Source organism: Anas acuta, chromosome 22, assembly GCF_963932015.1.
Source record: "Anas acuta chromosome 22, bAnaAcu1.1, whole genome shotgun sequence".
NCBI lineage: Eukaryota > Metazoa > Chordata > Aves > Anseriformes > Anatidae > Anas > Anas acuta.
In genome coordinates, this window is record NC_089000.1 from 3,403,588 (window position 1) to 3,427,417 (window position 23,830).

Sequence of the window (23,830 nt, forward strand, 5' to 3'; positions counted from 1 at the left end):
TTACGGCCACCACCTCAGTAAAAATCAATAACAAATTAAACCACGCTAAGCAGCGTGACCAGTGGAAGAGTGGCTGCAGGCTGCGAGAGGGAAAGGGCTTGTTTTTTTAAAAATTGAAGAGAAATGGGAAGAAGATAACTTTGGGGCTTCATAAGAAGCAGCCATGCTGGCGAGGAACTAGTACGTACAGAATGCACTTTAGCCTCCTGCATCATCCGTAGCTTGTGACGAGGACACAGCACTGCAGACTGTAGGTTTCTCCATGTGCTTTTCAGTGTCTGTCTTGTTTCCCTGTAACCCCCCCTGTACAACAACAGGGTGATTCAAACCACCTGCACTAAGGTCCAAGCTCTGCTGATCTGTGCCTCAAATTAGCGATTTCAGAGATTCACAACACGTTGTGATCTATTGCTGGTAAATGTACACATTTTATCTCTCAAGAACTTCATTTAACCTCTCAGCTATCTGCTGCTTTCTTTCTTCCCCCTTGTCTGCTTCCTCGTTTGTAATTTTTCCCTTTTTATTGTGGGGATTCTGCCTGTTAGGGGAACTTCACAGAAGGAAAATAAACAGATCAGTATTCGATGTTATGCTTTCTGTTTAGAAGTTTGTTTCTCTTTCTTCTTCTATTGCATCAATATTAACATGTTGATTCATAAGCAAAATGAATAAAGTCTATAAATACAATTTTTCTTCTTTTTAAATCATGAAGCTCAAAGTTATGGTTCCCACAGCAACTGTAACTCAACCTCTATGTGCACATACATTAAAGGCAAGGAAATTATCACCCAAGGCAGCAATTGAATATGCGTGAGGGGATTATGGTACTGACAGTGGAAGGACTGCAAAAGGTTGAAATCCCAGCAATGTGAAACGTTTCAGCTCTGTCTGTGACAAGATGTCAAAAAAAAATTAAAAAAAAAAAAAAGAAAAAAAAAGAAAAGATCTCAGAAATCTTGATCTTTATGGACTTAAATGGGATTCAACTCTGCAGCATGTAGAATTGCTTGACTGAGCTGGTATTACCTTTACTGGTGAACCCCACTGGCCTTAAAGATGCTAAGGCATTCCAGAGCCAAAGATGGTGCCACTGAGCCTACATGTGTGCCTCTCCCATTATATGGAGCCTGTGGGGCGACCCCAAACCACACAGAGCTGGAGGGTCCACCAGAACCCTCCCCGTAGCAGAGCACAAAGCTACAAGAGTCATTAGAGGATCTGCTGCATTCACACGCCACCTGCCAGCCTTCCCCTGTTCCAAGCCTATATGTTGCCCTTCTTTTCTGGGAGAGGCAAAATTCTGAAATCTGGCTTCTCAGAAAGGATTGGGGCCCCCAGGGACACAGATGAAAGGCTGGCAGCCTCTACGGACAAGAGGTCTGAGCCCTTCCAGCTCCTCTGTACTGTGGCTGCCAAGGCAGCCAGTCACTGAAGGGAAATGTTCGAAGCACAAACGGAGTCCCGGGGGACTCCAGCTAAGTTATTCCAATTATTTGTACAATGAGATGAAAGAGGGACGTCTTCCCGTTTCATGAAGGCTTTAGCAAATAGAGTCCACCAGGTGCTGATGCTCCTTTGTGAGGCCTGAGAGCTGAGAACTAATTAGTCCTAAATTATACCCCTGACAAAGACACAGCAAGGAAGCGGGGAAGACGTACACATGCCAAACCACTACAGCGTCCTTTCAAACGGCAGATCAAACAGGCACCACCACTTCAGAGGGCCAAGGATGCCTCAAGCAACCGGTTGGTATTTACGTTGAACAGCGAGGAGAAAGGCAGAGGAGGGTGGGAGAGAGAAAACACAAAAAGAGCTGGCAGGAGCGGCTGTCCTCAATCCTCCCTCTGCCTTTCCCATAGGGAAGGGGTTTCCCTTACATTCAGGCCTTCAAGATCTGCACAGCTGCTCTCAGCACCATTTGCTGTCATTTTCCATCGGATGTACTTTTAACAGGCTTCACAGCCAGCCCTTTTAAATAAACATGAAGGCAGCAGCTCCGCAGAGTGCAGCTGGAGTTTGCAGAGCGCCGTTTGATGCGTCGCGTGATGCAGGAGATGGCGTGTGATCCTACAATTAAAGGACGCATCACAGTCCAGCCCAGGAAGATTAAGACAACTGCTGCTTTTAAACTTTCTGACCACACAGAGCAGTGCTGGGTGCTTGTTTCGCTCCTGTGAGGAGTGCTGCGGAGAGGAGGGTCTGCTCCTGCCCCCCTCCAAGCCCTCAGGAGGGAAGAAGTTCCCCCCAGCCTGCTGCAGGGCACAGAGGCAGCCCGGCCCCTTTAGCAGCCAGTTGGAGGCATGCACAGAGCCGGTGCCAACCAAAGAAATGCCTGGGAGGAGACACAGCCACAGTGCTTTAGCCAAAGCCATTTCACACCGAGAGTGTCCTGCAAACAGTCCTCAGTGCTCCACTTTCATGTCTTTATATGATGAACGCTGTGCAGTGCATGCTTTATGTTTCCCTCTGAAGTATGTGTTTGGCCTTTTCCAGAGGCACAGCCCAGGATCCGACACACCTTCACTCTGTTACCCCCTGGCAATCCCACAGCCAGACCAGTACACCTCCTCTGCTTGTAGCAGGGTGGCTGCATCTTTGGACTGGCACGACGGAAACAACCTTCAGCTCACAAGGGTGGTGACAGCCCAGAAAGAAGTCCTAAAGCTTATCCTAGAGCACAGAGCATCAGAAAGCCTAAAATCAACTCTTTGTCCCACAAAGTCCATTCTGTGATGAGGCAGTTCAGGAAATGCCGAAGCTGTGTCACAGCTGGGCCCAGTTTTGGCTGGAGGAATCCCACGGCAGTCCTTGGAGCAGCACCCAGGTGGACCCAGGGATCAGCTAAAAACCCCGCAACCCCTGCCCAGCAGCCCTTTTCACTTTTCTTCTTTTTCTTAGAATCACAGAATCAAACTGCTTGGGTGCTTGGAGCACTTTGCCAGCCGTGTTTCTCTTCCTATAGCTGCCTCTGTACCTTTGAACTTTTGTCCCAGCCCAGAGCCAGTCAGCAATGCTATAGATTTCCTCACCAGCGCGTAGCTATTAAGTTACTTAAAAGTATTATCAAAATCTGCGAGCTGTAGGATTGGAAGAAGCCCTCTGCCAGCCCTCCCCTTCAGGATTTAACTAACCCGTCTCGGCACAGCTCCATCCTCCCTCCCTCCAGTACCTCCTCCCTTGGAGCAGCCAGTTAAACACAAGTTGCTAAATCCCCTCAACTGTCCTGTCTTGTCCTAGCCGTTCCCCTGATGTAAAGCAAAGCCCCCAGGGCTGAATGCCACTGTGGCATGAATCATGTTTATCGTGACAAGAAACAAAGAAGGGAGAGAACAAAGGAAAAAGGAAAGAGGAGAGAAAACAAGAAAGGAAAATACAAACAGAAGAGTGAAAGGGAGGGATATAGATAGACCCATTAATTTCCTTCTGTTTGCTCTGGGATTTAAACAACAAGCTGCTATGTCTCTGGTTTATCTTGGTTCTTCAGCTGTGAAACGTGCTGTGCTCCAGCGTCTTCTGAGCTTTAGAGATTTGCCAGGGAGCTAGGAACGAAGCAAGAGGCTCAGCAAACAGAGATAGCAGAGGCGGCTTCATACATCACACTCCGAGGAAATTCATTCCTTTCAGCGCTGCCCATGGGTGAAATTACATTATATTCTGTTTGGATAATTGGATGTCATATACCAACCGACTTGTTATAGGATGGCATTTCCTTCCCTACCGAGGCTGTTAGCAGCACCCCAGGACAGGGAAGGCAAGGCGAAGGTCCCGTGAAGTGTGGAGAACAAAGTAAGGACAGCGAGCTGCTGGCTGTGAGCTGTGCTGGTTCCCAGCTTGACCTCTCGGGGACAGGGGAGGGAAAGAACAGGGGAGAGGAAAAGCATATAGGGCCAGGGATGAAGGAAACTCTTGAAGGAAAGGAGCAAGTCCAAAAGAGGAGAGAAAAGGAGGAGAAAGTAGCAGAAGGAGCGTGGTTTCAGAATGTGCTTTAGGATTTCATGGAGAGGTCATTTTGTGTGTGACCATACCCAGGAACATCTCAGCAGGCACAGCAGGACTGGTGTGTAGGTCTCACAGGGCAGCTATGGCACCGGTCTTCCAACCGCAGCTATAGAGAACAGCCTGCACGTGGGAAGGGAGAATGGATATCCTGGGGGATTTTGCCAGCACGAATGCCAAGCTTTTCCTTCTTTTCTGTTAAACTGGGATGGGATGCAGAGAGAGGTCTTTTAGCTAGAAATTCACTGGGTGAGCAAGCCTGGCTGTGGGGGCAGGTCACGCTATGGCTTCCCATTAATCCTGTAGTGTTTCTTTTCTTTCTCTCAGTGAGCACCACAGGGGAATTTGGAGTCTCCCAGCCATGCCTCGCTGCCTTTTATATTCACCACTTACCTACGTTTGGTCTGAAATGCCCTCAATTTCCCCCTCATTGTCTTCTTTCTTGCAACTCCTCACTCCGCTTCGTTGATGGCTTTTTAATAGCACAGTTCGAGTTGTCAACACGCGCCGGAGGACAATCTCATGTGTCATAGTGCCCTGGTGCAGCCTGGGAACCCCATCTGGCTCAAGCGAACTTCTTTTATTGAAATAATCTCTCCTCCCTGCTCATTATTGAATCGTCTTGGCTCAATGGCCTCGCTCAATATCAACTTTTCATGCTTAATAATTAGTGCTGGAGAAAAGAGTTTCATTGAATAAGTGTTTAATGTCACACATGATTAGGAGATGCTGAGATGACCCAACCAGGCAATTCAATTTGAGGCTGCGACTGCTCAGACGAGGGACAATTAGGAACATGTTCTAGACTGTGGATATATGCTAATAGGTGCCTGCAAAGATATTTACAGGAACTACACCCTTCTCCTCCATCCCATGTCCTTTTATTTCATTTCAAGGCCTACAAACAGATGCTAGCCTTGATTTTTCCATTTGAGTTGCACCATTCCCCCATGCAATGAACTTCAGAAACCTGTGTTGCTATCAGTTGATGGCAACAATTGCTGCAAATTCTCCACTTAATTTGATAGAGCCACCAGGTTTGGAAGCAATTTCCAGCCAAGCACAAGCACTCAAATACCTAGATCTGCTGAAACCTTTAAATGTCAGCATGCCCACAGCTGGGCCCCAAACCACATGCTCATTTCCTGTCAAGAGCAGAAATTCAGAAAGTGACTTTTCAACAGCGAGACCTAGACAAGCTCTAGATGCAAACCACAGTCACAAAGTGCATGTCTGTCTGTCTGTCTGTCTGTGTGTCTGTCTGCCTCTACCACTACCTCCCACTACAGACAGTCCGTCCTTGGCCAGGATGTCTGTGTACTGTTAATAACAACTGATGTATTTAGTCCCCAAAGGCTCACTGCTAATATCTCGTATTACATACATGGAAGGCATGGAAAAATGAGATGCTGTAAAAAAGGTACAGACCAACCAATATATTTAGGAGCGAAGACGAGAGAGAGGTGCCTAATTATTCTGTGGGATCTGGACATGATTTTCCCATGGCAGCCCTGCAGTGAGTTCTGCCAGCTCTGGGGTTACTGTCCAACTGATGAACCATCCTTCCTCTGCAAAACCAGCTACTAACAGGCACTCTGCAAAAAATGTGCTCTCCATGCTCATAGGGTGTGAAATCCTGTCTTAAGCACATCCTACCAAAGTGACTTTTCCCACTTAAATTCACTAACACACCAATCTGCCACATCTTCATACATATCACGCTGCTCTCAGGAGAGATAATAAGACAACTTTCTCAATGAAACCTACATTCCTCCCTTTCTCTGACTCCCTCATCCTCACAGAGCCTCCTCCCCCACAACCTCTTCAGTGTAGCATTTTTAATAGGATTTGGAAAGCATCTGATAGCAGCTGTCAGCCCTTTACACCTGCACAGTCTGCACTCTGCTCTTCCCAATAAATGAGCACATTGATCTATCAATGCAAGACGTATTTCATTTTCCTGAAACTTCCGATCTGCATGTTTGTCCCAGAAGAAAGAGTGACTAGATGAGAAATGTGCTCCCTGTTTACAATGATATTTTATGTGCAAGAGATTGATTTACCCTTATAACCACTGAATTCCCTGCTGAAAACCCAGCAGAGCCCTGCATAGCCTGCACAACCTAAAAGATGCCTAAAAGAGTGATCTTCTTTGCCCTGGGGAATAAAGCAGCAGAAGAGCTGCCCACCTCTGTGCCTCTCCTTGGGTACAGGACACAATGATGCCTGCACTGTGTGAGTCTGGCCCTGCTCTGCTGAAACAAGACAAGGTTTTGCCACTGAGAAGAGAGGAGCTGGGCCAGACCCTCCATGGCAGAAGCCAGGAATGCAATGGAAAGCACAGGAAAGCACGGTGAAGGCAGGGTGCAGTCACATACACTGCAGCTGGACAAGTCTCTCCAACTGCTGGAAAGCTCTGCTACAACTTTTCAACAACTGTTCCTGATAGAGAGGGTGTCTGTCCTGCGCTTGTGTTCGTCACAACCAAATGTCATGCTGGGTTTTAATTTCAAGCTGGCCTGGATGGAAGAGCACTACTGAGTCACCTCCATGCCTCGAGCTATCGATCAGCCCTTGTTCTATTAAAATAAATGCATTATTTCCAGGAGACACCATGGAGAGCTCCCATCTGACAAGCTACCCTGCTTAGCTTTTTTTTTTTTTTTTTTTTTTTGAGGCTAATGTGGTCACTGTTTAAGGATAGCCAGACTGCAGGACTATTCCCAAAGCATACCAATGTAGGCACTGGCTGAATGATTGCAGGGACAGGGCTGAGAAGATGGAAAGGTGAGGGTCAAAATCTATGCAAAGAGAAGTGGCCTTTCCAGTCACCTGGAGTTCTCCCCTTCCAATTACAAAATGATGAGGCTCAGGCATGTGGGATCTTCCCAAGAGAAATCTGTAGCCTGTGATGGTTTCCCTCAAGGCTCTGTCAAGCTGTGGTGATTGCCCTATGATGGCCTTCACCTAATTGGCTCTATTGGTATTTTTCCTAGGCAGCCCTGCTTCAAAGTGATTGCAGAGGGTGTTGTTATCAGCAAGCTAGTGAGCATTTGGACAGCAAGCACCATACTCCATCACCATAAATATTTAATTTTTAATTAAACAATTGGGAGTTTTTTTAATTTTGCTAATTTCATCTTGGTTCCCATTCTGCTGCAGCAGCAGGAGAAAAGTAAGGGGCAGGAGAAGATACCAGGACTACCACAGATCACCAAAGTGAGATTCATCTTCCCAAGAACAGCTGGAAGCAGGGACTTCTCTAGAAAATAAATCTTGATTTCTCAGCTACTCGAGGGTCCTTATCCAGAACTTCAGCTAATGACATTCTGCGGCTTGAACAGGCTCATTTCAGGATGACCTGAGTTACCTGTTTGTTCTCCACTTCCTCTCCTTACTCTGTGTATTATTCCTGCTAGGATGTGTACAATAAAGCAAGATGGCTTCTTTTGTTTTTTTCTTCCCACCCTGATATTCACAGGCAGACACAGTGAATAATTATGCATGCAGGCACCAAAAAGAGAAATCACTTGGATGAATTAGGGACTTTCTTTCATTGTTTACTTGTGGGGGTGAGAAACTTACTCAGATCAGACCATATTGCACATGGTAATGGAACGCAATTACCCAGTCTTCTCCATCTCAGAGGAGAACAAAGTAATTTGAAAGTCCTTGGAAGGTGAAAGAGGGGGAATTGAAACCAGAATCAGAGAAAAAGACCTTTGAAAGAAGTGGGGCCACTTGGTGTTTATTTTACTTGTGAGATTTCTTTTAAAGCCAGACATTATTTCAGAGGTTTCCAGCCCCAGCACATAATTAATGAAATTAAGGTGAGGAGTTGCTGCTAAATATTTGCTCACGCTACAGGGAAAAGAAACAGTGCCAAAAGCATCTGGACTTTTACAGGCAAATAAATCAAGAAAAAGAGGTGTCTCAATTACTCAGACTCCAGAGGGGAAAAGGACCTCTCTTTACACCAGAGTTTCCAGTAATGGTAAGAACTCACAGCTTCTCAAAAACCCCACTGCCAGTGCCCAGCTTTGCAGGCACAGACCAGGACTGTCTCTGAAGTGTCATGTTTGTGACTATGTCCTTCAGTGTGCTACTGGGGCTATAGCGTAGGGTTATTTAGGGACAGCCAGGCCGTGGTTAGGAGCTTTGACACTAGTCGAACTGGGAAATGCCTGCCCTTGAACTGTTTGTGCAGTGAGCAGCTGTTAAACCTCTCCCAGCCCCTTGGGTGCCAGAGCTGGCCCCAGGACCCATCCATCTGCCCATGGCACGTGTGATGAAGCCAACTGCGCTGCGGACCAAACACAAGGGTGGCCAGCTCCTGCTCTGCAGGCCATACACCACCATCGAGTGAGGTTTGGAAGGAACATCCCTCAGGCCACTCTTCCTCACTCCCCGGGATTTACAACACGGTTAGTTAGGCACGGTGCACCTCTTTCAGATGCACCTATCACCGGTCTCAGGGAGAGAAGACAAATTAGGCTTCCAGTCTAGTCCTCCAGCTGCCAGGTATGTGGGGATGAATGGCATGCAGTAATAGCAGGTCATCACACCCGCACTGACAGTGCTGAAAAATGGGGTCAGCAGAGAACCCAGAGGTTTTCCAGGGTCTTGCACTCAGCCAGCAATTGCAGGTTAGTGTGTGATAGACCAAGAGGCCGCATCGAGGAGACAGTTAATAAAAGCAGGACTAGAGGAATCAATGTGTTCTGACACACCGGTGACAGATTGGCAAGAGGGACAGATTTAATATCCGAGCGTTATCCTTTCCCAGCCTAAGGGCCCTGAAATTGATTGAATAAATTAAAGCATTGCTGTGGATGACACTAGAGTTAAGGTTGTATCAGCACTTCCATCTTAACTCCCTATATTCTTTTCTCTGAGGTTTTCTTTTTCATGCCTTGGCGCAGAAAACTTACTCCTGTGCTACAACCTGGCTGAGAACATCTTAGCTACAGTGCAATTTTACTACTATTATTTTCAAGAAGAGGTAAAAAAAAAAAGCAGGGAAAGGAGGGCAGAAGAACTGAACAAATAGTTCTATCTGTGCGCCCTTGAAATCAAAGGATGGACAGGCCATGTCAAGCTACTTCTGAAAGCACTACATGCTCCTTCTGTGTCATGGTCAATCTCTCCTTGCAAATAGTGAAAAGGAAAATAGACTTTGAAAAGAAAAATGTACAGAGGCCTCACAAAAAAAAAATAAATAAAAAATTAAGCTGTAGGACAAAATCATCTCTGTGCAACTTCGCTTGCATGCAACATTATTCATTCTTCTGTTACTAAAAGCAGCCAAGGTAACTGCTGATGAACATTCTTCAACTTTTATTCTTTATTATCTCTTGGCAAGTCTCTCTCCCAGTTGTCAATAGGATTTTAAGTCACAACAAATCCAAGTGCTTAGCTAGAGTCAGTTGCTATGAGAGAACGGGGCCCTTCGCTGGGCTGGGCTGATCATCAGTATTCCCAGGGCACCTCTCCACTGAGTAGGGAAGATGAGGATCTTACAAAAAATGCTCAATATTTTCTTTAAAGCACCAGGCACCTTCATATGAGGGAAAAAACTAACCTCTGCCCCTCAGAAATGGTGTTATGTCTCTTCCAAAATGAGATTTAAAACTGCATTTTATCATTTTCATTTTTATAGGCTGTGTCACTTTCCCCAGCTCCTATACCAGCCGCTGCTGGGTCAGCAGCCTCTCAAACATCACCAGAGTGCTACCCAGACATCTGTTTACGTGCGGTTGGTTAACAAATAAGGGGTGAGCAGACCAAGCTCTGAAAGTTGTGTATTGCACATAATAAAGATTGCTTAGAGCAAGTGGCCTCTGCTGTGCGGTTCTTTGCATTAGAGCTCAGCATCGCAGCCTCTAGGAGAACGTCAGCTCCAAAGTGGGAACAACAAAAATTTGATTTCTCTCATTTTTTTTTAATTTCATTAAACTTGCTGTGCACAAAGCTCCAATGCTGAGCACTTGGCGCATCGCTCATATCAGCAGTTAGCCGTCTGACCCCATCTCCCTCCTCTTTTCAGCAGCGCCTACGGGGCACCGGGGAGCAGTTTCAGCCCCTTCCCTTTGCGAGGAAGCAGGTGTTCAGCAGCTTTGCACAGCCTCACGTTTCACCAGGCAACGCAGCAGGGAAATTTGCCTCCCTTCCCTAACTGGCACCTGCCAAAAAGCAGGATGGTTCCCAATAACTGCATCCCCAGTGCCCCAGGATAAATTTGCGCCCGAGAACGCAGTGACTGCTGCTGTCCTTAATGGCAGCCACGTGGCTAAAGCTGCACAGAGCAACTCGGAAAATTTGGAAATGGTGTTGAAAAATACACATTAAACAGTTCAGGGCCGCATGCAGCTGAGATGCAAGGCACAAGAAGCTAGGACGTTCAGAGCAGGCACAGCAGTGTGCACCCCACCTCTACGCCAGCCAAACAACGTGGGTTAAAGTCAAAGTATCCGAGTCACCCCTGCATTAATCTAAATTTACAGCACCAATTTATGGGGGTAAGCACACAGTGATTCAGGCCCTCGGTGTCAGCCTCCATGAGGACTTCAATGACTCCTTCAGCTTGCATCTGAGGCCACAGGCAGTTTGCCCATGAATTTAAACACAGATTGAACGTCAATGCCTCTTCCCACAAATCAAGGCTTCTCATTTAAAACATTGCACTTGCATGTTAAATAGAGACTAATTACACACTCAAAGGGAGGACAAATCTAATTTGACTAGAAGGATACAGAGAAAATTAATGCAAGGCTCTGGCACTGTGGAAAAAAGCCTTTCCCAGTGGTTAAATTGGGAGCAGGATAGGACCAGTGGCTTCGAAAATTAATGCAATGCTCTGGCACTATTGAAAAAAACCTTTCCCAGTGGTTAAATTAAGAGCAGGCTAGGACCAGTGGCTTCTGTTCCTGCTCCTGAGACTTCCTTCCTTGTGTGAGTCCTTAGCCCCCTCCTGGTTTCACTGCTCATTGGGTCATCATTTGCATCAGGACGCAAACAGCCACGCCGCTGCTCCCACATCCAAACACATCGCGCATTTGTGCAGGGGGACACGGGCTTCACATCCTCTGTGTTTGTTATTTTTTGCATCTTCTGCCAGAGTGGTAAAAGTGAGCTTGCTGGCCTTGCTTATTGAGCAGTGTAAATGATGGATTTAATCTGCTATAACACAGCTATCACCCCCAGAAAAATCACATACCTGTTTGTGAGTAATGGGAACCTTCTGATGTTTTTTTTTACTAAATAAAACGGAGCACAGTTGGCTAAGCAATCTTTGGAGGCTACTCTTTAAACATCAACAGCTCGTAGCATCCTCAGGCAGTGGAAGTTTATGAATCTCTCTTTGGAAGTTAATGCACTCATTAGTTTTAGGCTGAGGGAGCAGATGGCAGCAGCCTTGCCTTTCCTTGGACACAGGTGGCACAGTCTGCACTGCCCTTCATTAAAGGCTTTGAGACTATTAAAGAAACTAGTAATTAATCTAAAGATCCATGTCAAAGGGTTTCTCTCCTTCCATGAGGTTTGGGGTTCCCACTGCACATAATACCACTATCAAGGAGCCAGCACAGCACAGAAGCTGAGAGAGAGAGGGAAGGAGACAGGAGGAAAAAGAAAATTCAAATTTCTGGCTGATTTTCACAAGAACCATGCAAAACATAAAAAAATGACATCTCAAAATAGGAAAGCTCACTTTGGGGTACAGCCTCAGGGCCGAAGTTCGTCCCAGGCTGAGCCAGAGGCTTGCCAAGACTTGCAAAAATTTGGAGCAAATTTGGGCCCGTGCAACATCATCCAAGGCCTGATTCCAAATGGAAGGTGGCAAATGTTAACCTGGCCTCAGTGCTGAGCAGACCTCTGGGGCTTCATAATATCCCTTCACAAGTACTGGAAGCAAGCCACCTCCCAGCCCCTATTGCTCAGCCACGTGGAATGGGAGATTTCAGCTAATTATCTGCAGGGCTATTTCCGTTTGCTTGCATTCAAAGCAAAAATCAGGAGATGCTCAGAGAAGTGCAGCTGGAGGAGAACTGAAGGAGAGTTACCTCTGTGACCTCGTGTAACCGGGCTGATTCCTGCTTTAACGCAGCACAACAGAAACCAGCACCTCACCTGCACCTCATCGGGGCCTCATTCAAGCATTCATCTGAAGCCCACTACGAACAACAAATCTTGACCACTGATCGAGAAAATCCTCTGACATTATCTGGGGTTCTGATCCGAACTTGGCGGAGCTCATGCATGCCCCAGGATGTCTCAGAGCACGAGCTTTCAATAGCAGCCTGTCTCCCAAGGACAGCTCAAACCCTGCAGTGGTATCAGATCGCTCTGAGTGTCCATTGGGTCCACAGATGTGGTAGGGACCCCTGGGGGATTATTCCTCCTCCTCCCCCAGGTCCCTCCTCACCTCTCACTCAGAGGACAGCTACTGTCTCTTTGACATGAGATGTCCAGAAAGGGACTGAACAAATGTGGTTAAGACTGAGGTTAACTGAGGATCAGTTCAGTGGTGTTGAGCCAAACTCCCTTCCCAACCCAGTCTGGGGATGCCTGCGGAGTTAGACCAGAAGAAAATAGGACTTTTTTCCTGGTGTTTCTGTAACAGACTGCCCTATTGTATTGCAAACAATGAAGGGTGATGCAGAATGCCAAAAAGCATCTAACATGGCAGGCTGGCTCTTCATATCCTGGGAACCCAGCTGCAGCTGCACAAACTGATTGAAAAGATGTGATCCCAGGGTTTTTTCCTATAAAAGGTCCATAAAAGAGGTTACACTGTAGAGGTAGCTTATAGTTAAGCAGCAGGTCTGAAGCATCAGACACTTGCCACTGTCACCAGCTCTGCTACTTACTCCAGAGAGGAAGGCAAAGACCACAGAGCCCTGGTGCTGCCTTGGGCCAGGCCTTTAAAGAAATGCTGTTTCTCCATCTGTACAACAGGGATAAAGACATACAAGTTTTGCAAAGTTATTCTCTGGCTAAACTAGCTAAATGATGTGATCTCTGTAAAACTGTATGTACAAAGAAACCTCAACAGCCATTGAAAATCAGCCTTTAGGATTTAAAAACTCACCAAATTCCACTAGCAGTGTAAGTGTTACCACCACAGCCAAGGTTCTTTCCATCTCTGTGCCCAAATCCTGTAGCTCTAATAATCAAGGGAATGTTTAGTCTTCCAGCTGTAATATTTCTTGCCTTTTAGGATTCATCCCTGACAATAATTAAGTCTCATAAGGACAAAACTTAAATGAGCAGTAGCCTATGGGGACGGTATTAGTGTGCTAACTGTGTTTGTGGTTTAAATATTAATGTCAAAGTGTAATTACCATCCGCTAAGTTCCAGGCTAGTGTTTGAAAACACATTTAGCTAAGCAGGAAGAATGAGCTGTACCAGTTGGAAGCTTCTGTGCAGAAAGGATTACAACGTAGAGCCGGAACAATTTCTCAACCAGCAAAGAGCAGAGGGAGACATGCTTGGTGGGTGTTCTTCATGCAGCCCCAGTGTGCGGTGGCTTCCCGCTGCTGGCTGACTCCAGGCAGAAATCCCAACTTCTTCACACAGCACAGGGAGGCAATGCTACAATGCCTCATCTCAGTGGGGGTTGTGGGGGTTGTGTGTCTACCTTACAATTGCAATGCAAACTACACCTGTGTCCCAGGGACAAGAAGCCTCATCAAATTGAACGCCGCTGTCATTTTCCCCCTGTAGCATCTCATTCCCTGGGATCTGGGCAAGGAGCCCATCGAGTTCGCAAGCTCCCTCTGGGTCTGAGGGAGGAGGCACATCAGGATTAGTTCACTTATCACATCTGGACTCCCTGCGCTGTGCGCTGCTGGAGCTCTCAAGGAACATTCAACATCTGGCAGACCTGAGCCTGTACAGGAAAAGTGTACAGAGCACGGGGATGGCAGGAGCAGAAAGGGGGGGATGCTGCATGCAAAGGAAGTTTTGGATGGGAGAGAAGGTTCCTGTACCTACTAGGGGAAGGTTCCTTCACTTGCTCGAGGAAGGCTGTGCTGCAGCAGTCACAAATTGCGAGGCAGATACAGTGACACTTAACTCTCCCTCTAGGTCTCAAGCATGGAACAGGGAGAGGCTGTAATTCATTTCACTTCATCTCTGTTCATTTCAGACAAACAGAGCAGAAAAGTCAAGCCAGAGAAAGTGGAAAGAGGGCATGAAATGGAGCTGGCTTTGTAACGGTTCAGTTAGCCTGGCCGCTGGTTACAAGCATTAATAACACACAAGCTATTCCCACTACTCCCAAATCTTTGGGTGATATTAAAAGTGCACGTAGGAGAAAAAAATCAAGGAAGTAGAAAGCTAATGCAGACAAATTTTGCGTAGTGTTGCCCAGATTCGTTCTTTTTTCAAACACATTGCTTCCCTGTCCCTCCAGAGCTGGGGTTCACACACAGAGACCTCCCCTCTCCGAGTGAGGCCAGAGCATCTCTGTCCAGGACCTCTTCCATTAGAAACTTGTGCCCTGGGTGTAGTGACCCCGACAGCTTCCCAGCTTTTTGCACAATAGATGAAGGATCAGAGATGATCCCTCTGATGCCGCCCTATGCCTCTGGGGACAGCAGAGGCCTGAACAGCCTTGCAGGCCTGTTGGACCACAGAGAAATCTTGCATTCGACATCTGTTGTAAATCCCAAGGAATCTAATGGGATTTGGCAATTTAATCCAGCCAGGGTTTACATGATCAAAAGAATTTCTTCCAGTCAGCAGCACTTACGATGAAAGCTAACCAAAACCTCAAAATATAGTCCCTCAGCAAGGCGAAGCCATTATTCTTTCTTCTTGAGTTTATGTCTTTATTTTTATCATCTCTCTGAGAGGAGGGTGAGGAGAGAAAGAAAAGTAAAGTTTCAGAGCACAGATAAATTCTGCCTGGCTCAGCTTCTGCCCTGAGACACAAATATCTCCAACCTCTCAGTGACACATTAGCCTTCAGAGAGATTGATCGATGGCTGGATTGCTGGGAAAGACTCATTGCCAGTGCCCTAATGACCAGAGAAACCTGCCAGAGGAACTGCAAAATTAATTCTGGCTCTAAATAATTAAGGGTTAGGTGAATATTTTCTTCCATTAACTATTTCTGCTGGTACCCTAGCAGCACATTCCTCCCTGCCTTTGATGTGGGGATCGCACCTCCAGCTGCTTTGGGATCTGGCCCCATGCTCCCAGTTCAGGCAGCCTGGTCCCCTGGGTCCGGGCTCTCTTCTGGCAACATCCAGGATCTCACACAAACCTAGTGTTTGTTTCAGGAGGAAAAGGAGTCATCCAAAAGAGAGAGCCACGTTTGGAAAATGAAGCTTTCTTCCCACCCTGCCTCTGTTTCCCCTACTTTAAAATGACTTCCTGCTCTTGGAGGATGCAGGCGACCTTTGCTGATCTATGCCAAGAGGCCACGGAGCAGGAATGTGAAATGCTCGGGTAGGTTTCCTGCCTGTCCCCAGTCTCTGGCCCTGTCAGATCCTCTGAGACGTGCCCTTACTGTTCTCTTTCACCAGGGGTCAGCTCCTGCAAGGTACTAAGCATTTCCTGCCTCCATCCTAATCCTGTCTGCAACTGCGCCGTGAGAATAATAAAGCAGTGATATAAATACACAGCAAAACCCATCCCTGCTGCAGTCACTGAGAGCTAAGAGCAGTTTATGGGTCTTAAAGGAAACTCAGTACAATACAGGATTAAGTCCTGTTTGCTTTTCTGTCTCTAATTTTCTCCCGTTCTTTTTTCAGCTCTGCTAGTCCCTCGCTCCCTCTACAGGTTTATTCTGTAGCATCCCTTATGCTCAAACTGCACTCTTCCCAGTGGGAGGACAGTCCCAGATGAAACATCACAGTGCCAAGCAATGTGCACAGGGGTGTACATCATCTGTCTTTCCTTGGCAAGGAAAAATAGAGAACAGCATCAACAAAACACTGGTGTCCCAACAACCTGCTCCAGAAGGTGTTGGGACAGGCAGTGCCTCACTTCCTTGCATACAGAGGAACAGGCATGCTTGGCAGGGAGATTTTTTTTATTTTTTTTTTAAATCTTGGTGCAGAACGAAATCGTTTAGTAAAGCAGAGGTGTAGATATGTCTTTTGAGTTAGTGTTTAGCACTGTGGTTTAACCAGCATCGTGGTTCACTGAGAAGAATGGAGGAGAGGAATATATCATGGTTCCTCCAAACTGCCAGGACACACTCACTTGAGGTCATGACAGAGACTTTCCCGGGTTATCTGGGCATCCCCTGGTCTTCCATTCACATGTGAGAAGCCCAGCTCCAGTGATACCAAACCATGCTTCTGGTGAGATGCATGAGGCTTTTGGATTTCAATGGAAACTGCTAATGGCATCTAACAGAGATCAGAATTTAGACCAACTCTCTCTGATTCTGGAAAACAATAAAAAAACAACATCAGTGCACCTTTAAAGCAAAATATTCCATAATAAGCAGGGCTTATTTCTCTTTCGATGAAGGTGACAATCCATCAGGATGTCATCTTCCCTGACAGCTGTCACCTCTTTGTGAGACTGACACATTTGGAGAGCTCAGTGTTTCCTGTGCTGCTCTCCCGTGCTCATGTCCTCGTCACCGCATTTAAAGCTTTCTGCCAGCTCTCATTTGCATTTGCTATTCACATCTATCCATCTAGGTCTTTGGACTTCACCCTGTAACGGGCCTTTTGCTGTCAGTATTCACTTGGGACTGATTGGCTAGGCAGGCAGATTTTGAATGCAGCAGTCACTGGTACAGAGAAGGGAGGGTGGGAGCTGTGGGACAGGTTCTCTGCTGAGCTAATTTGGAAGAACTCCATGCCCACCTGCATCACCTAATGCCCCACCGCTGCCACTTTTTGTGGCCACTGTCACAAATTTACTGTTTCATCTCTCCTCTTGTCTGCCTGCCTCTTCCATCCAGCGGCAACCTTCTCTCCACACTTTAGCTTGTTCATTCCTTTTACAGCTTCCCTCACGTCGAATACAAATGCTCTGTTACTGCTGTATCCCCACCAGGCAGTGGGTATCCCAGGCCCAGCACAAAAGATGTTGCCTCCAACACACATGATGGAGTCACCCCTGCATATACCAGGGCCGAACATCAAATCAGGAATTACAACCAGGGAAGAAGTGGCCGCCATCTCTGAAAGGAAGGTCAGAGCATTTACCACTGAGCAGAGAAAGGAGATCCCCAAGCCCTGTACTAAAGAAAAGCGGGGAATCCTTAAGCCTGAACGAGGGAAGCTGCAGTGCAGGGCTGTGTCAGTTATTAAAGCAAAGAAGGCTCTTGACTAAATCAGACAGATTTTGCTTTCTTTGATACCGGTACAAATCCAGGATAAATGCCATAATTTCACTGGGATTACTTCACATTCTTGCTGATGCAAATATTATTAAAATCTGGCTTCCTACCACCAGGATGAGTACCCTGCAGCAGAACATACATTGTGCACCTGCTGCTGCTGGAGCTCCTAATTGGAAATAAGTTTATTGACCAAGATCAGGATGGCATTTTATCAAGTCTTTTTTCCTTGTTCTTTCTGTCTCTCCGTCCCTCTCTCCAGATCTCATTTATAGCCAAGAGAAGGGGAAAAAAACAGCATCAGCAATTTCTGTGTGCAGTGAAATACAAACTCTTCTTCCCAAGCTTCCTCGTGAAGCAAACCCTGGCTAACTGGCTGCTTTCTCTCCTTCTCATGAGTGATGAACATCTTCCTGAGCAGTGCATCAGACAGAGATATGAACCCTTTGCTGCTGTTGGTGAGCTGGGCATCATTTTGGTGCTCCCGGAGTGTCACGGCTTGTGGCTGTGACAGACACTCACCAGCCTTCAGTGAGGGTTCTGGAGGGAGTCCAGATTTATCTTTGCACCGGAGCACTTTTCAGCTTCCCGTTAAACCAAATCCATGTCCTGCATACTTCAGATAATTACTGCAAAAATCACTGAGAGCAAAAGCCAGAATCCCAGGCCTTTTCCCAAGAATACAGACCTCTGCAGTTTAAGCTAAAGCAAAATTTCATGAGATAACTGCCATAACAATCCCTTTGACTTGCCTGATTTGTTAGGGACAGATGGATGGACAGAGCCACAGATACACACAAACTGCTTTTCAGGTTTCTGCACTCCTGAGCATCCCTATTCCTTTCACAGATGTATCAGAGGGAAGATCCTTAATTATCAGTTTCATATTATCACTATCATTATTATTTTCTCCTGTGTTAGAACATTTGACACTCCTTCCCACTCTGTGGGATTCCCTGATATAATCTGAGTACAAACAGCTACAGTTACAACATTAATTGCTATTTATGCTGCCAACACTGTGTAACTACATGGTCATTTGCAAGTTCCCTTAGATCAGTCATTAATGATATTTTACATTGTCAAGATATTACATTCATAATTGCTGCGCAATTCAGAACATTCATGTCCCCTGACAAAAGAGCAACCCAGAAAATTTGAACAGTCCTGCCTGTGCCTTGAAGTTATTCCAGTAGGATGCGTTCATGGTGGAATTCTGCATTCGCTTGTCCCATAAAAATGAGCACGAGCAACTGGTTAACCCTGTTACCTCCACCTGCAACCGGCATGTGCCTGCAGTGTGAGGACCTGAGCCAGCTTCCACCGAGCACCCGGAGGATCCGCAGCAATTTCAGATGTGCCAAGTACTTTCCAGGTGTCGTGCCGTGTGTATGGCTCACCTGTGCTTACGTCCATCCCATTGCCTTTTTCTGTAATTGCACTCCCATTGCATCCCATCTGCTATTGTTACCTAGAACAGCTAAATTAAAGATTCAAATACTCATCTGACTGCAATTTAATATCAATCCAAGATTTCAGTTCAGACAAACTTGTTCCCTTGCCCAAAGTCCTCTGGATGAACAGCACTTTCAGCAACCCACTAAGTTTACTTCTGTCTGGACTTTTAGGGAATAAAAAACTACACTTTACAAACTGTTGCAATGGTAAAAATGACAACAGATTATTTTCATGCCTCCCCCCTGCCACGGACAGAAGCATAGCACTTCAGCTCCTTGCCTACAATACATTTAGCTGCCAAGCTGTGTTTCACAGGATTATTTAATTACCTCCCTAATTGTGTCATGGGAACATCTTCTAAAGATGTGTCTTCAAGCTGCAGCAGTTGGGGTTGGCAGCATTGCATCTTCCCTGCCAGCTCCCCCCTGCCTGCTCTCTCCGCATTTGTCTCATCTGTAGCAATAAATGAGCCCGGGCCGGTGCGCTCAGTCACTCTGTGCCTGGGACTGCCACCAGCTCCTCAGTGATAACGAGGATTCCAGATCCCCAGAGACACGGGGATGGCAAAACTTCGCTAGAACAAGGCAGAATCTGTTTTCTTTTGTTGCTTCGGACTCCGCTGCATTTTTGGATTAGGAAAATGTCTTCGGGGAGTCATTTCTCCATTTTTCAAGCCTGCAGTGAATTCATACAGTCACACCTGAGACTTGAATGCCATCGTCAGTAACCAAGAGACACGACTTAATACCTCAGAGAGCTCACTGCTGTGCAGGGAACCGCTCTGACTGCTGGCCACGGTTCTGAAAGAATAATAATTAAAAAAAAAAGTACTTGCTACAGGACTGCAGACCTAAGGAAATCAAAATGCTATTGATCCCAGCCCATCCTGTTCTCATTACAATCTGCCCTGCTCGTGGCATCGGGAGTTTTGATGAAATCCATCATTACTAGTAGGGTAAATATTTCTTGCGGTGGCATAAATCAGCAGCTCTTGCTATGCCAATTTCTGCCAAGTGTGAATATAGACCACTCCGGTATTTGTTATGAGCAGAGAAACAGTATATGGGGCCAATACACAAAGCTCCAGTACGGCTGAGGCTTGCAGAACATTTGTTTAACAAATCAGCTACACCATGCAATCAGTGTCTATTTTTCCTCTCATAAATAGGCATGCACGAGGGGAAAAAACTGATTGTTAAATCTCATATACAGTGGGTTTTAACAAACCGCAGATTTAAGAAGAAAAATACAAGTACAAATAAAGCTTCCCAGCTGCTTGTGATTTTTTCCTTCCGGTTGAATAAATAATCTCCTTTGGCTAATTCAGTAAATACAAAATTTTGTAGAAATGGCAACTCAACAAAGAAGCCCAGCGCTTTCAGAAGGAGGAATTCCCCACGAAACAGCTTATAGATGAGAGAATATGCTTATGGATGGCACGTATGTAGGAAACAGTGAATTAAATATTTCTCTCAGTTCGTCTAGATATGAGAAGCAACAAAAAAAAAATGAAATAATGAAATAAAGAAAGAAATATTTCATTAATAGACTAAATGAAGAGACAAGAGCATGGTAGAGGGAATGGTTTCCAGATGCTTCCCCCTGGAGTCCTAAATAAAAGATAAACAAACTGCAGGACATTACCCAATCATCTCCACAGCAGTCCAAGTTTTAAAGCAGGTCTGCATGCTACAGATTTACTAAAGAGAATTGAATAAAATACCAGAAATACCTTGGAGGGGGCATTAACATAAGAGAGGAAAGGAAAAGGCAGGATGATGCTGTGTTTTCGCACCCAGGGAAATAAACACACACAGAGACATTGCGTGGTTTGAAGCCACAGAGCCGAGCTGGTGGCAATGCTGGCAGCTGCTGCATTCACCATTAAACCTCAGTGCCTTCAGTTTCCACCTCTATTTCTTGTGTTTCTTAGAAACATCACGCTTAAAACCATTGCCAGGCTGGGTTATGAATCAAAAAGGATGTGGCAGTACGTACTTTTCCAAGCCATCTTCTTGTATGGTAGGTGCTATCGGTTTAACATCCCTCCATGGTCTTTATTAGCAAACAAAACGTGAAGCACTTCCCCGGCTCCATGCGAGTCCTTGCGAAGGAGGAGAGCGGCAGCGTAAGATAGATGTGTCAGCTGGGAGGTCTTGGAGATTGGCTGTAAGAATTTTAAGGAGCTAATTTCAAGAAAACAGTAATCAAGGGAAGATGAAGGGGTGGGAGAAGCTCATAAAAAGAAGCAAGCTGCTTCTCTCAGCTGAAGGAACGGGGCTGATATGGTTCTCTGAGGGTCCCAGATTGGCTGCACCAATTCTATAAACTTTGGATATTGTAGCAAGGCAGCTACAGGAAGCTGCATTTCTAGAGATTATGATTAGCTCCAGATTAAGTACTCACATAAATCCTGTCAGCTGCAAAATGGTTGGTTTGTTTTAAAAGAAAATGATGTAACCAAGAAAATCCAATCTTTCCATTTCTCCTTTTTTTATTTATTTTTTCAGTGACAACATTTTAACAATGAAGCTGAGTTTTACGGTGAGTGTAACAGGCCAAAGCGAGTAAATTCTTCTAACATTAAAGCTGTAAAGGGATCAAACTATCCCCAAAGACCTGCTTTTTCATTACAGCAAAATCCAGCGAGCCTTTTGTACCTCCATCATTTCGGGATAGCAGAGCACTCACACAACACCTGGCACTCACGTGAGCTCTCAGAAGATTCGTCTCCCAGCAAAGTTTGTTTGTGTTACAGCTCCAGCACACTCATTAATCTGACTGCACAGGCACAAAGTCCCATTGTTTCTGTATTGTGGTGTCAATAGCTCAAACCAATTAACAGAAAACGAGCACAGCTCATCCTAAATCACAGAATCACAGGAGGGTTTGGGTTGGAAGGGACCTTAAAGAGCACCTGGTTCCAACCCTCCCACTAGTCCAGGTTGCCCAAAGCCCCACCCAACCTGGCCTTGAACACTTCCAGCACCCACAGCTCCTCCGAGCAAAGTATTTATTTCATTCCAGCAGCAAATCTTAACTGACAATTACAGCCATTGACTGGAAGGTGCCATGCAAGGTGCCTAAAGCCTGTGTTCCCACTGCATTGATCCAAGTGGAGACTGGAAGGTAGACGAAGGCTGCTGAAGAAGGCACCTGTTAAAGCATTCAAAGGCTGGGGAGACCATGCACATAGCTCCTAACCATCCTCTGCCAACCACTTGGCCTTTTCCTTCTCGTTCGTCCTTTTGCAGAGCTCCAGAATTTCGCAGACATTGGTTAGAAAAAATACATGCAGGATTTAAAGCAAGAAAGTGCAGCTGCAGAGGTTAAACCTGTAACAACTGTGACGTGAAACGGTGCTGGATTTACAAAGGGAAAAGGCTTTACAGACAAACAGCAAGTTCTCTCTGTTAGACTAAAACCACAGCTGATTTCCTGACAGTCCGTTTGAAAGCAAATGGTGATGATGGCAAAAGGAGGCTTTAGGCTTCCCCTCGAAAGCAGGCAAAGTTCTGCTGTTTGGAAATGTAGATGAAGGCCTTTAGTTTTCCTTGTGACATGGAAGTTAATAAGAGCAGATAAGGACTGCAGAATGCAAATTCCTCAAGGGGGAAGAATCACTTATCTCCACGAATGCATTCTGCTCGGCACCCTCTGGCAATGGAGATTTTTGGAGCAGAGCCAGCTGATCAGGGGAATAGCAATGAAGGGAAAGCCTTGCTCTTCCACATAATGGCTGTGATCACTGGCCCAAGGTTTGCTGAGAGTCTTGGGGCAGAGAAATTGGCAGTGTCAGTTAGGTTTCATTCTCAGAACTACAGAAAACCACAGAAAGAGATGTGTCCGTAATCCCAGAACTGTCCCTTCTGAAAGCACTTTTAGAGTTTGTATTCAAAAGACACTTGTGACAGGGGCCTACACTGCTCTACCTCTACCTCTGAATTACTGCAGCTCAGCACTGGAATGCTCGGGTGCAAATACTGACACAGCAGCTCCACTGCCCTCAGAAAACGAAAATGTTGATTGCTGGTGGGGTAGAGCCAGCCCGTATCCAGCCCATCCACTCCTGGCATGTCACCCACGATGCATGCTTTCTTCTCCTGGTCCAACAGAAATGTTCAAGGGATGTTTACACCCCCAAAATCGGACCCTGTAGGGTGCTAAGGAGCCCTGAAGCCTCTCTGCTGGCAGGTGGCTGCAGCGGCACCTGGTCAAAGGCTATTCACACACACACACCCATACATAAATGCTCTCTGACAATCAGACTGAGTCGCCAGTTGCTGACTTAACTGTATCAACATCCCGAGGTTGAATTAGCCACATGCTGGCACTGTAATTCTAATTGTTTTCAAATACACATTGTAATAAAAGGCTAATTAGCACACATCTCTAAATGGGAGCTGACGGAAACGTAGGATTATTTTGCGTTGGTGACACAAGCAATGAAGGATCGCACACATTCACCTGCTACCCCTGGGACACCTTTCCTTGCACCGTGTTTTGTTGGTTTTGCGGCAGAGGCTTTAAACAAACACAGGAAAACAAGAAGGAAAAAGCAAGCTGACGAACTGCATAAGATATAATATGTAGATCAGAGTCCTGGGAATGGAATCCAGCAGAAAACATTTAAATAACACATGGCTACAGAGCTCTGAATTAAATCTGAGACACATGTGCTAACAAGACATGGACATGCCCACCAGTATGGCTGCGTATCTGCAGCTCAAAGCAGGTTGCAGAGAAGCACGCAAGTCTTGCTTGTGTTGCACAGAAAGGTCCACACTTGTGTGGACCCACAAATGTGCACCTAAACCTGCATGCAGTAATCAAAAAACATGCAGCTGCCCTAAATGCCAGCACACCCCCTCACCCAAATGCCTGTGCCATAATGCAGGGAAAGGCTGAAATGGCAGTGAGCCTGCCAGCACCAGCCTCCCCCCAGCACAAGGAGTGCTGCCCCAGGGAAGGCAGCACATCAGCATGCTGAGGGCTGCCTGAGCTGAGGATGTGCTGCTCCTCCTTCCAGTCCTACCCTGCACAAGGCACAGCAAGCCCATGAACTA

The 23,830-nt window shown here is 46.2% G+C and overlaps 1 protein-coding gene and 1 long non-coding RNA gene across 6 annotated transcripts in view; both read right to left on the reverse strand.

Moving 5' to 3' along the window:
• Positions 1-23,830, reverse strand: part of DISP3 (dispatched RND transporter family member 3) — a 104,596-nt gene that overhangs the window by 54,202 nt on the left and 26,564 nt on the right. The gene's annotated exons all lie outside the window — the stretch shown is intronic.
• Positions 18,135-20,997, reverse strand: LOC137843275 (uncharacterized). Its single transcript, XR_011089435.1, has 2 exons — positions 20,763-20,997; positions 18,135-19,564 (listed from the first exon to the last, which is right to left on the reverse strand). It is a non-coding gene; the product is annotated as an uncharacterized lncRNA (long non-coding RNA).